The sequence below is a fragment of the Lithobates pipiens genome, unplaced genomic scaffold (assembly GCF_037356315.1).
Source record: "Lithobates pipiens isolate NorthernLeopardFrog02 unplaced genomic scaffold, aLitPip1_a1.2 Scaffold_16, whole genome shotgun sequence".
Taxonomy (NCBI): domain Eukaryota; kingdom Metazoa; phylum Chordata; class Amphibia; order Anura; family Ranidae; genus Lithobates; species Lithobates pipiens.
In genome coordinates this window covers 451,282,336-451,297,140 of record NW_027507748.1, presented here as the reverse complement: position 1 = coordinate 451,297,140, position 14,805 = coordinate 451,282,336, and the positions used below count along the sequence as shown (strand labels likewise).

The 14,805-nt window shown below is 42.4% G+C and overlaps 1 protein-coding gene across 2 annotated transcripts in view; it reads left to right on the top strand.

Moving 5' to 3' along the window:
- LOC143983284 (cytoplasmic FMR1-interacting protein 1) overlaps window positions 1-14,805 on the top strand; it is a 155,830-nt gene that overhangs the window by 22,180 nt on the left and 118,845 nt on the right. The gene's annotated exons all lie outside the window — the stretch shown is intronic.

Here is a 14,805-nt window from a genome sequence, read left to right as displayed (position 1 = left end):
TTACTGGCTAGCCATGCAGTGGAGTGCTTTGATGCAAGGGATGGAGCATTGTCCTGCATAAATATCATGGTCTTCTTGAAAGATGCAGACTTTTTCCTGTACCACTGCTTGAAGAAAGTGTCCTTAAAAACTGGCAGTAGGTTTAGGAGTTTATTTTTGAGTCCATCTTAAACCCTCATCTGAGTCAAAGTGGAGCTCTGTGACCGTTACTGATCCAGCCATAGGCCCATCCATCTGGTCTGTCAAGAGTCACACTTATCTCATTAGTCCATAAAACTTGTGAAAAATCTGCCTTGAGTTATTTATTGGCCCAGTCTTGACGTTTCAACTTAAGTGTCATGTTCAGTGGTGGTCGGGTTTCAGCTTTCCTTACCTTGGCCATATCTCTGGGCACTGAACACTTTGTATTTCTGGGTATTTCAGGTAGGTTGCAGTTCTGGAGTATGACAGCACTGGAGTATAATGGGTTCTTGGTAGCTTCACATTTGATTCTTCTCAAATCTTTGGTAGTAAATGTGTTTTTTTTTCCCCCCTTAACACGTTCCTTGCAACCCTGTTGATCATTTGCAACAAAACCTTTTGATGGTTCTGTGATTACGCCCCAATATCTTAGTAATTTCAAGAGTGATGTATCCCTCTGAAAGACTTTTTAAAATGTTTGTCTTCTCAGAGTAAGTTAAATCTCTTTGGCTCATTTTACCTGAGGAAAAGAAGCTGCCTAACAATTATGCACACCTTGATATAGGGCAGTGATGCCGAACCCTAGCACCCCCAGATATTTTGGAACTACATTTCCCATGGTGATCATGCACTCTGCAGTGTAGTTCGAGCATCATGGGAAATGTAGTTCCAAAACATCTGGGGGTGCCAAGGTTCGCCATCACTGATACTTGGTGTTGATCTCCTTAGGTCACATCCTCCTTCATTAAACAAATACACATCACTTGATATATGCTTAAAGTGGCTGTAAACCCTGTTACGCCACTTGTACCTACAGGTAAGCCTATAATAAGGCTTACCTGTAGGTACTGTAAATATCTCCTAAACCTGCCGACGTAGTTGATGCATGTGCACTGAAGAAACTGCTTCCTCGTGCCGTGACCGGTGGCTCGCATGCACATGTGCGGTAGGGACGTCATCATAGCTCTGGCCAGTCACAGCGCCTAAGCGCTCGAACCCGGAAATAACTCTGGGAAGACGTCCTCGATCACATCGGTGTTTGGGGCTCCTGCAACATCTTCAATCTATGTTAAGTATTTCAAAATGCGCTAGTATGCAATGCTCATGTCTTTCTTATGTCTCAGGGTTTTTTGTTTTTTACAACCACAATAAATCCAATGAGCATTCATGTTTATACAGCTTGGAGTTGCACAGTATGCATAAAAATTATGATTTGGCCAATATACTTGCCTAATTGTGCACACTGTGTGTGTAATCTATATATATATATATCTCTATCTCTCTATCTCTCTATCTCTCTATCTCTCTATCTCTCTATCTCTCTATCTCTCTATCTCTCTATCTCTCTATCTCTCTATCTCTCTATCTCTCTATCTCTCTATCTCTCTCTATATATATATATATATATATATATATATATATATATATATATATATATATATATATATATATATATATATATATATATATTAATAATAATAATATACACAGTGCCTTGCATAAGTATTCGGCCCCCTTGAACTTTTCAACCTTTTGCCACATTTCAGGCTTCAAACCTAAAGATATAACATTTTTTTTTATTTTTTGTGAAGAATCACCAACAAGTGGGACACAATTGTGATGTGGAACGAAATCTATTGGATTTTTTAAACTTTTTTTTAACTAATAAAAAAAATGAAAAGTGGGGCGTGCAAAATTATTCGGCCCCCTTGTGTTAATACTTTGTAGAGCCACCTTTTGCTGCGATTACAGCTGCAAGTCGCTTGGGGTATGTCTCTATCAGTTTTGCACATCGAGAGACTGAAATTCTTGCCCATTCTTCCTTGCAAAACAGCTCGAGCTCCGTGAGGTTGGATGGAGAGCGTTTGTGAACAGCAGCTTTCAGCTCTTTCCACAGATTCTCGATTGGATTCAGGTCTGGACTTTGACTTGGCCATTCTAACACCTGGATACGTTTATGTGTGAACCATTCCTTTGTAGATTTTGCTGTATGTTTGGGATCATTGTCTTGTTGGAAGATAAATCTCCGTCCTAGTTTCAGGTCTTTTGCAGACTCCAACAGGTTTTCATGCAGAATGGTCCTGTATTTGGCTACATCCATCTTCCCCTCCATTTTAACCATCTTCCCTGTCCCTGCTGAAGAAAAGCAGGCCCAAACCATGATGCTGCCACCACCATGTTTGACAGTGGGGATGGTGTGTTGAGGGTGATGAGCTGTGGTGCTTTTACGCCAAACATATCGTTTTGCATTGTGGGCAAAAAGTTCGCTTTTGGTTTCATCTGACCAGAGCACCTTCTTCCACATGTTTGGTGTGTCTCCCAGGTGGCTTGTGGCAAACTTTAGACAAGACTTTTTATGGATATCTTTGAGAAATGGCTTTCTTCTTGCCACTCTTCTATAAAGGCCAGATTTGTGCAGTGTACGACTGATTGTTGTCCTATGGACAGACTCTCCCACCTCAGCTGTAGTTCTCTGCAGTTCATCCAGAGTGATCATGGGCCTCTTGGCTGCATCTCTGATCAGTCTTCTCCTTGTCTGAGCTGAAAGTTTAGAGGGTTGGCCAGGTCTTGGTAGATTTGCAGTGGTCTGATACTCCTTCCATTTCAAAATGATCGCTTGCACAGTGCTCCTTGGGATGTTTAAAGCTTGGGAAATCTTCTTGTATCCAAATCCGGCTTTAAACTTCTCCACAACAGTATTACGGACCTGCCTGGTGTGTTCCTTGGTCTTCATGATGCTCTCTGCGCTTTCAACAGAACCCTGAGACTATCACAGAGCAGGTGTGTTTATACAGAGACTTGATTGCACACAGGTGGATTCTATTTATCACCATCAGTCATTTAGGACAACATTGGATCATTCAGAGATCCTCGCTGAACTTCTGGAGTGAGTTTGCTGCACTGAAAGTAAAGGGGCCAAATAATTTTGCACGCACCACTTTTCAGTTTTTTATTTGCTAAAAAAGTTTAAAATATCCAATAGATCTTGTTCCACTTCACAATTGTGACCCACTTGTTGGTGATTCTTCACAAAAAAAAAAAATTTTATATCGTTATGTTTGAAGCCTGAAATGAGGCAAAAGGTTGAAAAGTTCAAGGGGGCCGAATACTTTCGCAAGGCACTGTGTGTGTGTGTGTGTGTGTATGTGTATATATATATATATATATTCTCAAAAAAGTTAGTACACCACTCACATTTTTGTAAATATTTTATTATATCCATGTGACAACCCTGAAGAAATTACACTTTGCAACAATGTAAAGTAGTGATTGTACAGCTTGTATAACAGTGTCAATTTGCTGTCCCCTGGTGGTGGGAGTGTCATGGTCTGGGGCTGAAAGAGTGCTGCCAGCACTGGGGAGCTACAGTTCATTGAGGGAACCATGAATGTCAACATGTACTGTGACATACTGAAGCAGAGCATGAGCCCCTCCCTTCGGAGACTGGGACGCAGGGCAGTATTCCAACACAATGGCCCCAAACACACCTCCAAGACGACCACTGCCTTGCTAAAGAAGCTGAGGATAAAGCTGATGGACTGGCCAAGCATGTCTCCAGACCTAAACCCTATTGAGCATCTGTGGGGCATCCTCAAATGAAATGTGGAGGAGTGCAACATCCACCAGCTCTGTGATGTCATCATGGAGGAATGAAGGACTCCAGTGGTAACCTGTGAAGCTCTGGTGAACTCCATGCCCAAGAGGGTTAAAGCAGTGCTGGAAAATGGTGGCCACACAAAATGACACTTTGGGCCCAATTTGGACATATTCACTTAGGGGTGTACTCGCTTTTGTTGCGCGTGGAGTTATTTTGAGGGACAGCAAATGTACACTCATTACTTTACATTGTAGCAACGTGTAATTTCTTCAGTGTTGTCACATGAAAAGATATAAAATATTTACAAAAATGTGAGGGGTGTACTCACTTTTGTGTGTGTGTGTGTCTGTGTGTATATCAGCAAAGAGAAGGCTGCTTGTACTGACTTGTGTGCTCACCCCAATTACTACATTCCTGTGAGACACCAGTCCCACCCATCTTCTGTGGACAGCTGCATTACTGAGACTACAGTGATGTCATCCTCATGATTGGGAGAGACCCTTGTGATTGCTGGATGTCCTGGCCATTTGGCAGCATGCGAGTGGTGTCAGATGCAAGTTCTGCCATGTAATTGAGTGAGTCGTATCCTATCGTATCATTAGACTGGAGAGTGAAGCTTGGATTATTGCAGAGATTAATGCATTAATACATGCCTGCTTTTATACTGATTTCTGGTAGGGAGATTGGATATTGGATTGACACGTAGTGTGGTGTCATGTGGCCTCTTTACACACAGAAGTTGGTGAAGGAGTTATTATTCTTATTTTCTTATTTATATTTTAGGTATTTATATAACACTTTACATATATATATACATACACACACGCAGTGTCCAATCGCTTCCTTCTTTCTCCCTCCTTCCTCTTCTGTGTGTGTGATCTGCCCCCTCCTGCTGGTCTCATAACACTAACCTGTATACGCCATCAGCACTGCCTCCTTTTGCAGTGTCCCCCTCCCCGTGAATGATTTATAAATGCTGTAAATACCTCATTCAAGAGCCAACGTTGCGATCACATAATATAAATAGCGGCGCTTTACCGCTTAAAGCCGCACCGCCCCAGTGTGAAAGGGGCCTAAAACACAACACAGCAGTCTGTATAAGAATTATATGGACTTTTGTACTATTTGCCTGTGTTACATTCTCTAGATTCGTGCTAGAAACAAGTTTGCTTTGCAGCAAAGAGACATACTGGGCAAATTATCATAGCACTGCTATTTATTTTACTTGTTACAAATTGGATACATAGTCTAGTTCCCTGAACATTGTTGGATACAAATCCCTCTATTTCAGGGGTGTCCAAACTTTTTCCAAAGCGGGCCGGATTTGATGAAGTGAACATGAGCGAGGGCCGACTATTTTGCCTGACATTCTTTGAACCGTTAAAATTCAGTCTAAGTGTGTTCGTTCGAGCTCTAATACACTGCCCAACAAGAATTCTCTTGCCTTTGTGGCTGTGTGTGGGAAGAGATTAGCTTGGGCGTATTTGTACATACTGTATTAATTGGAGTATAACACGCACCTTCACTTTAAGAGGGAAGTTTCAGGGGAAAAAAAATGTTTAAATAAAGAACTGTGAAGCAAAATAATGGTCAGTGCCCACCAATGCAGCCTAATCAGTGCACATCTGCAGACCCACCATTGCCAAGAATGTAGCCTCACCATTGCCAGGAACACACCCACCACAGCCAGGAATGTCCCATCATTGCCAGGGACGCCGCACCATTGCCAGGGACGCCGCACCATTGCCAGGGACGCCGCACCATTGCCAGGGACGCCGCACCATTGCCAGGGACGCCGCACCATTGCCAGGGACGCCGCACCATTGCCAGGGACTCAGCACCATTGCCAGGAACACACTGACGAGCGCCAAAGAAGAATCTCCTGTTTACACGACGGCTTCTTTAATAGAAAGTCCCGCCTCCTTTGATGGACAGAACAGTCGTCCAATGGCAGTGCAAGAGAAGGACTTCCTATTACAGAGGCCGTCCGTAAACAGGAAATTCTTCTGTGTACGGCGCTCGGTCCTGTCCTCCCTATACCTTCCGAAGCATATATATCTTTTGTGGCCCCGGCGCTGGGAGATCGCCGGGGGCCACAAAAGATATATATGTCCAAACAACCAGGCGGGCCGTTCAAAACCGGGCCGCGGGCCAGACTTTGGACATGCCTGCTCTATTTGATAACATTTTTCTGTGACATCTAGAGCAAATGCTTCCCATTCATTCCGCTGTTCATCTTCTGTATCCGTGTTTTACTGGCAGGAGCAGAGATCTTTTTTTCTCCTCTCCCTTCCAGGGCCGGATTAAGAACATCATGGGTCTGGTGCTGAGGAATATGGTGGGGCTTTTTATTTATAAAAAAAAAAAAAAAATTAGAGAGTGAGGATGCGAATGAGCATGCGTGGAAGTGACAGCAACACAGCCCGGCCAAGGCAAGTGACTGAAGGCACAGAACCTGAAAGGAAAACGGGGTGAAGATGGAACAAAAGTGTGCCCATTCTAGAGCTGGTAATATTGAGGATATTCAATATAATTTTAAAGAACTGTTTTTGTGTGCAAGAGGTATAGGGGAGGAGTATGGATGATATAAAAGTGGGAAGTATGTGCAGATGAGGGAGAGGAGTGTGGAGGGCATGACAAGGGGCACTATGTACAGCTGAGGAGGATGTAGGAATCTGGGAAGGAAAAATGTAACGGTTTATGGATGGATGGATGCTTATGGACTGCGTAGTGGTTAAGCGGGCCATACATGAATTGAAATTAAGCCAATTAAGCAGAGACCAGCCATAGTCGATATATGGGCTATCTGGTTGTACACAAGTCAATCTGTTTATCGACTTGAGTGCTGCCAGCTATAGTTAGCAATACTAATCATTGTATTCTGTGGGTAGGGAAGGCTCCCCACTGGCAGAACACAATAACACTGCGGGAGTGATTCCCCCATCCCCAGGTCAGCAGGTGAGGTGTTTGGGGACAGGCTGGGGGAGAGAGGTCTGTCAGCAGGTGGGTGTAAGGTGGTCATGGTGGGGATATCAATCGGCGTATGAGTGGAGTAACTGGAAGTGATATCTTTTGGAGTAGGGTCTGTCATCAGCAGGTTGGGAATGGTCATCTGTGATATAAGTTGGAGGGAGGGGGCTAACATGGGACATGGGAAGTGACTAGGGAGTAACCTGGTTGGTGGTGAATGTGAAATGGATGATGTGTTTCAAGTTTCTTTCACATTTGCAGTAATGCCTACTGCCTTCTGAAAAGTGATCTGTGGTGTATTTCTTTTCAACGAGTGGTATAGCAGCAGCTGACAGGCGTTCATGAGGTTCTACTGCTGGCTCCTTTTTTTATGTATTCATTTATTTTTTTCATTGCTGAATGGCAGTTTTACATTGTTGGACTATGCTGCTACTGCGAGCGAGTTAGACAGGCCACCTCCCAGAAAGTTGAGGGGGGGGGGGGGTTTGATGCAACAGTTGTGGAAGTGAAAGGTGACTTCAGAATGAACTGCTTGTATCACTCCACGTGAAACCTGACAGTTGCTTTTACAAATATACACACACTCCTGCCTGCTGACCAATATGTGTGTGTTTAAAAAGACATGCTTGCAGCAAGGACCCAGCTCTGATATAAAATGCCATGGTTAAAGGCTGTAAAAATGCAGCTCAGCTGTGCATTTGTACTGCTCCAAAAACACAAGTGTACAGTAGCATCTCGCAGTGCCTTGTGATCTTTAGGCCTCATGCACACTTTATATTTTTTATTTTTTTTTACCGCTTCCAAGCACCCCTTCCTTTTATCCTATGTGTCTATGCACACATAGAATTTTAGAATTTTTTGTGGCAGGGGCGTTTACAAGCAGGACAAAAAAAAAAAACATGGTCCTGGAGCAGCAGTTTTTTTGACCAAAAAAATGCTTGACACATGCAAATGCTCCTAAATGCATGTTACCATTAGGCACGTTTACTGCTTGAGCTATAATTCATTTCAGTGACCAGAATAACTTTATTTTGACCAAATGAATGCCCAAGTGCTTTATGCCTGTAAATGAGCCTAAACGCTTTTTAAATTTGTTGGACACTTTTACAAGTGTCAGGCATTTTTTCTGTCAAAAGGCTGCTGGCAAGAGGATCGTTTTTAAAGCATCCTGTGTGCATGAGGCCTTATAGCATTAGGATAATCATTCGCACAGCAGGTGCTCTATGGCACTTTTGGGTGCTGACTTTGCTATGGCTGTACAGCGGTACAATCTGTAACACACAGTACAGCCATAAAGTAACAAAGTCAGCACACAACAGCATGTGACACACTTTGATAGAGCCATAGAGCACCTCCTGTGCCAATTATTACCCTGAGGATGTGGTTGATTCTATTACAATGGGTGTCGTAACGCCTCTACTCAACGTGTGCAGATGCCGATATCCTCTGCTGCCACTGCTCGGCTGAGTCGCCTTACTGCTACTTCTCACATGGAGAGATGGTAAGGAATCACTCCGTGGCGCCAGGGGGACGGCACTACAGAGGACGCGCTGGCCGGGACTTGAGATGGCACGAGGAGCAGGCGCGGAAGAGGCATGCTTCCATGCCCGAAATACAAGAAATAGTCCCTCCCCTGCCGCCACTTAATCATGCCCTTAGCGTTCATTAAAAAAAAGAATTAAACTAAACTGGGTGGGGGTTGGGTTTGGCTTTGGCTGATCGACATTAAGGAACATGGCTGGAGGATTTTTTTCATATCTGTTCAGGTTGCGGGGCCCCCCTGCTGGCTGGGCCCGGTACAACAACGGCCCTGGATGGGAGCCCCAAATTTTAAACAGCAGTGGGGTAGACCTTCAGCTACATACCCCCATTGGGTTCTATGTGACCCCTGGTCGCCAAACCACGACCCTCAAAGTCAATCTTATTTTTTTTTAAGTGGGCCTATCTTGAGGTATGGGGCATGGAGCTGCAGCTCCAAAAGCTCCTATGGTAATCTGGGTCTGCTCCCTTCTGACATATAGCAACACATTCTAATAATAAATGGCACTGTAGAAAAAACTGCTTTATAAGGTGTGCTACTTGTCACTTTCTTGTCAGACTTTCTCTGTGACTGATTCCTGAAAGAAATCAACACTAAAATAGTAAATCAGTCATAATTTGTGATTGAATGGTGCCATATGACAATATCCCGGACTGAAGGGATGCAACAACATTGATAAATGTTCCCGTTTGTTTTCTTTTCTGCATTTGTAACAGGTATTTTCTGTACTTGCTGAAAATGTTTGCCTAAAATTTAACAGAATTGCAGCCACCACATTTAAGGTCTGGTAACCTGTAATATACTGTATTAATGTGCATTGGCTTCTTGACTTCGAAGTATGGTGTTTTTTTAGTTAATTTTTTATTTTGTCCAGAAATCTTAGGTAGATGCAGCACCGGTCTGATCTGTTACCTGCAGACTGAGAACCGAGCAAACAAAAACTGCTGATCACTCAGTTCTCTGTGTGACTGTCATTCACCGCTGTCTGCTCTGTCCCCTTCCCAATCACTAGAGCACTGGGCTGTAGAGGGGGCAGGAGCAGCTGGCTGAAAGGATGAGCCAGGTGCCGGTACATGCAACTGGGTGGATCCTAACCATATGGTCATGATCTTTCCCCAGCCTAGACCGGCTCTGTGACATCAGCCCACAGTCTGTGAACAAACTGCACGCCTGTTACCCACAGGAGAAGTACAGCCAAACGAGCTTTGGCTGTACTTCTCCTTTATTCACTGATGTGTATAAGCAGGATCTTGCTGACAGTAAAAATAAACATAAGTTATGTACCATAAAGACCTTGCTTATGTGTACATGTATATATGCATAAAATTGTTTTTTTATCCGCTTCTAGCTGTCAAGGTTTCAGTTTATGTATATTTGTTCATTAGTGTTTTTTTTACAGCTCTGAATGCATTGCTGCATTATTGATCTTTACACAATTGTGAGCAACTTCCAATAGACCACAATACACACAAAGCTACCCGGCTACAAATGTGGCAATTTTTTCTTCATTTTATTTTTTTGTTGCTGTGCAAGAGGCCTTGGGATTTAGAGACTTTTATTTCATTCCACACTTCACGTGCAGTACATAATACTTTCTGATGCCCACCTTGCTTAACCTTGGCTGCTGGTTGTGGTTTTATATTACCGTCTGTTAGGTTCCTTTCACATTGGCCGGATTCATATTTCTCAGCAGGGGATCTGTCCTCTGAGCCAGATAACAACAGGTCTGTGTCTTCTCCATTTATGTAGAGCGGACACAGCCTGCTTGCTCTATCGGCTGCCGGATTTAAATGGACTGGCTGTGGGTTTCAGGAGGAGTCAACAGGGCCTATGATTAAAGGTACACCATTCCTACTGTGAAACACGGAGGTGGATCGCTGATGTTTTGTGGATGTGTGAGCTACAAAGGCACTGGAAATTTGGTCAAAATTGATGGCAAGATGAATGCAGCATGTTCTCAAAAAATACTGGAGGAACATTTTGCATTCATCAGCCAGGAAGCTGCACATGGGACGTACTTGGACTTTCCAACATGAAAATTATCCAAAACACAAGGCCAACTCAACCTGTGATTGGCTACAGCAGAATAAAGTGAAGGTTCTGGAGTAGCCATCTCAGTCTCCTGACCTCAATATCATTGAGCCACTCTGGGGAGATCTCAAACGTGCAGTTCATGCAAGACAGCCCAAGAATTTACAGGAACTGGAGGCTCTTTGCCAAGAGCAATGGGCAGATTTACCATCTGAGAAGATAAAGAAAGAGCCTCATCCACAAATACCACAAAAGACTTCAAGCTGTCATTGATGTTAAAGGGAGCAATACACGGTATTAAGATCTGGGGTTTTGATCAGGGTCATTTTGGGTAGTTTGTTTTCATTGTGATTTTAAAAAGAACAAACACAGTTGTTAATGGCTTTTTTGAGTTATCATTCATAAATTCTGCCATGGTATCTAAACTTATGAGCACAACTGTACATGTAATATCCAGCCCTCATTGTGTTAAGCTGGTTAGTGGGCACAGGGCAGGGAGGGAGCGGGCTGTCGTTTACCACTGTATATACACCCACATGTGTGACTATATTGTCACATGGGCTGCTCAAATGTGCTAGGGTGCAAATGCTCAGCATGGAAACTCACTGAAAACTGAGCATGTGCAGAGTTGTCACCATAGGTGCAAAATCCCTATCTGAAATCAGGGCTTGGACAGATAAGTGGGGGGATGGAGAGAGAGCAGCAGAATCAACAAGTTGTTTTTTTTTTGTTTTTGTTTTTTTGCAGAATACAGAAAATGGATCTCATAGTGACCGAGTATGAACAGCATGTAATACACTACACCACTTATTGATATTATTTATGATGTGGGTTTAGTGACACTTTAAGCTGCGTACACACTGAAAATTGTCTGGCTCAGCTGGAACTCTGCCGATTTTCGATCAGTATGTACAGCTGTCTGACAGAAGCAGTTCTAACTGGCTTTTGATGAAGGAGCGTGCTGGAAAACCAGCATCTGATCAGAGCTTGCAGTCAATGGGTTGAAAAAACATGCCGTCACCTAATTGCTGGAGAAATTGTACCCAATTGGGGACCCTATTTCATATTATGTGGGACTGCCCAAGCTTACATAACTACTGGCAGGCAATCTCCCATTTACTCACTTCCGTAACAGGTATTGTCCTTCAACTTTCACCAGAACTAGCCATTCTGAATATGAATTTACATACGATTCCCAAACAATATCGTAAAGTAGTAAGGGCCGGTTCACACTAGGGGCGATGCGAGGCGACACGACTTGCCTCGCCGCGACCTGCCGCGACCTCAGCGGCGACTTGCAAATGACTTCTGTATAGAAGTCAATGCAAGTCGCCCCGAGGTCGCCCAAAAGTAGTACAGGAACCTTTTTTCTAAGACGGAGCGACTCGAGTCGCTCCTCTTAGAACGGTTCCATTGTACAGAACGGGGGCGACTTGGCAGGTCGCGGCACGGCAAGTCGTGTCGCCTCGCAGTGTGAACCGGCCCTAACACATATACTTTTAGCTGCGAGACTATCAATAACTAGAAAATGGAAAACTGACTCTCTTCCTACTATGACAGAAGTTATAGAATTAACCCAACTCCACCACTCCTATGAATTATTTCCTAATGACAAATCCCTATATATTAAGGAACAACAACTATGGGAACCTTGGAGTACATGGTACAAAAATTATACTTCCACAATTTAGATAATGCTGATTCTTTAATCATATAGAAGAAAGAACTCCTGTGCGTTTTAATATTTTTTTTTTTGGATGGCTTTAAAAATAATTTCATAACAAAGTGACAAATATATCACATGTCTGTTTATCTGAATTGAGCTGCGGAGTAAGAATAGATCTTTATTTTCCTTCATAAAAGATAACTACTGTGTTTGAATTTCCTTTAGGATGTTGGACTAGGTACTCCAAGACACAGATAGATCCCTGTGAGGGGTGTCTTGGGGTCCAGAAGTGGCCATTATCCATATCGCTATTGATAAATCTTACAATAATTATATTACAGACTTTATTATACAAATTCTAAGAGACTTACTCTTGTTCGAGTCCCTTTATGACTATGAATATTAGATACTTGGGAATACTACTTTATTCTTTATTGTGGATTATTTGTTTATATGCTATATTGTGCTGAGAAAACCCTGTCACTACATTATACTGTGTTATGTTACTTTTTTTACTATATATATATTTCTTTTGTTTTGTAACCCTTGTTGTAACTAACTCTGCTAAAAATCTCAATAAAAACATTTGAAAAGAAAAGAAAAAACAACATGCAATGTGTAACAGGCTTTATTCAGCCTAGTGTTTTACTTTGCTAAAAAAATTTTAGGCTTTCAAACTGAACTTTGTTACAGTAAGAGGAAGAAATATTTTTATTTATAATATATAGCATGCTGCTACAGACTGATTACAAACTTGTCAATGTTACAGGAAGTTGCTGGTTCCGTTTTTATCTCTTTTGCAGGGTGTGATCTAGAATAGAGCTGGACATGGAGCATTACACAGCTGGCTCTGTTCGGAATTACTGCGTGGTGACTTTTTTTTTTTTTTTTCCAGGGTGTGTCACCATTTTTTCCAGGGTTGCACTTTAAAGGACAGGGTGCCTTTGGTGACAACTACTATAGGATCTTCTTACGTTTGTCACTGTTTTTTACCAAAACACTTTATTTGGCTCTATGATGGCAAAACCATTTGACTAAGGGGCAATTTTTGGATTCATTCACACTTCTGTGTTTTTTATTACTAAGAAAGCATAGATGGCATAGGTGTGAAGCCAGCTTTGTGGTTTCCATCATTTTAAATCTAAAGCAAGCATTTCTCTGTGGAGCTAAATCAGCCTTGAAAGGATTTGCCCCCTTAATGACCAGGCCATTTTTTTTTGCGATATGGCACTGTCTTGTTAACTGACAATTGAGCGGTCATGTGAAGCTGTACCCAAACAAAGTTGATGTGTTTTTTTTTCTGAAATGGAGCTTTCTTTTGGTGGTATTTGAGTACCTCCTGCGGTTTTTATTTTTTGCGCTCTAAACAAAAAAGAGCGACCATTTAAAAAAAAAAAAGCAATATTTTTTACTTTTTGCTATTCTAATATCCCCTCAAAATGTATTAAAAAATACATTTCTCTGTTTAGCATGATATATATACGTTCTTCTACATATTTTTGGTAAAAAAAAAATCGCAATAAGAGTATATTGTTTAATTTACCCAAAAGTTATAGCGTCTACATAATGGGGGCTATATTTGTCTTTTATAATAAAAAAATAAATAAAAAAATGATATATTTATTTTTACTAGTTATGGCGGCGATCTGCGATTTTTAGTGGGACAGATGGGCGCACTTTTGACATGTTTTTTAGAACCATCGATATTCATACAGCAATCAGTGCTATAACAATGCACTGATTACTGTGTAAATGTCTCTGGCAGGGAAGGGGTTAACACTAGGGGGTGATCAGGGGTTTAACTGTGTTCCCTGGTGTGTGTCCCTGTGGAGGATGTGCCTGACTAGAGGAGAAGCCAGATCACTGTTTCTAACCAGTAGGAACAGATCATCGGTCTCTCCTCTCCTGACAGAATGTGTGTGTTTACACACATCCCCTTTCTGGCTCTTGCGCCCGCGATCGAGCATGGCCGGTGGACATCGCGCCCACTGGCCACACACATTGAGTCTCCCGCCATGCAATGGGCATGCGCCTGCTATAGCTATTTAAAGGGCTGACGTACAGCTACGGTGATTTGCGCAGGAGAGCCGACCTGCCACAGTAGAATGACAGCAGCTGGTCAGCTAGTGGTTAACCCTGCATTTAGATATAAAGTGGTTGTAAACCTAAGACATGAAATATGAACAAAGCATATCCCTCTGTCTCAATTAAAAACAACTGACATTTCTGTCTACTGCTTCATTCCTCTGCAATCGGCATGAGAACAAAAGTGACGGGAGGGACCTTCAGTTGATTGACAGCCTTAGTTCTGTATGTTGTGTAAAGGTGGGTGTTTTCCTTCCCTCCAATCAGCTCTCAGAGCTCTCCTCACTGAGCTCTGCAGAGTGTTCTCCGCCCCCTTTTTTTCTGAACTCTGAGACCAGCTTAGAAATTCAGCACTTTGGATGTAGAGAAGAGGAAACGGCAGACAGATATAACATATGTAGGAGGATTTGTTTCATCTTTTGGGTATCGCCTGAGGATAGTCCTTTCACTAGGTATATGTAAGGATTTATAAACACTTTAAAGGAGCACAGTTGTGAAGAAAGAGTTTAAGCAGTTTGTTAAATTTGTTCCGTTGTTGTCATTCAGGTTTGCTGCTGTTTATCAGGTACAGAAAAGTAACAAAGAGCCTACTAAAGAAATTGTTACGGATATCTTTTCTTGCCTGCATTAAAACTTCCTTCACCCAGCACTTGTTTAATATGTAAAACAAGGAGAGTGATTCAAGCGGAAACTTGCAAAGTGATAACCACATGTTTTTGTTGTTGCTAAGACATC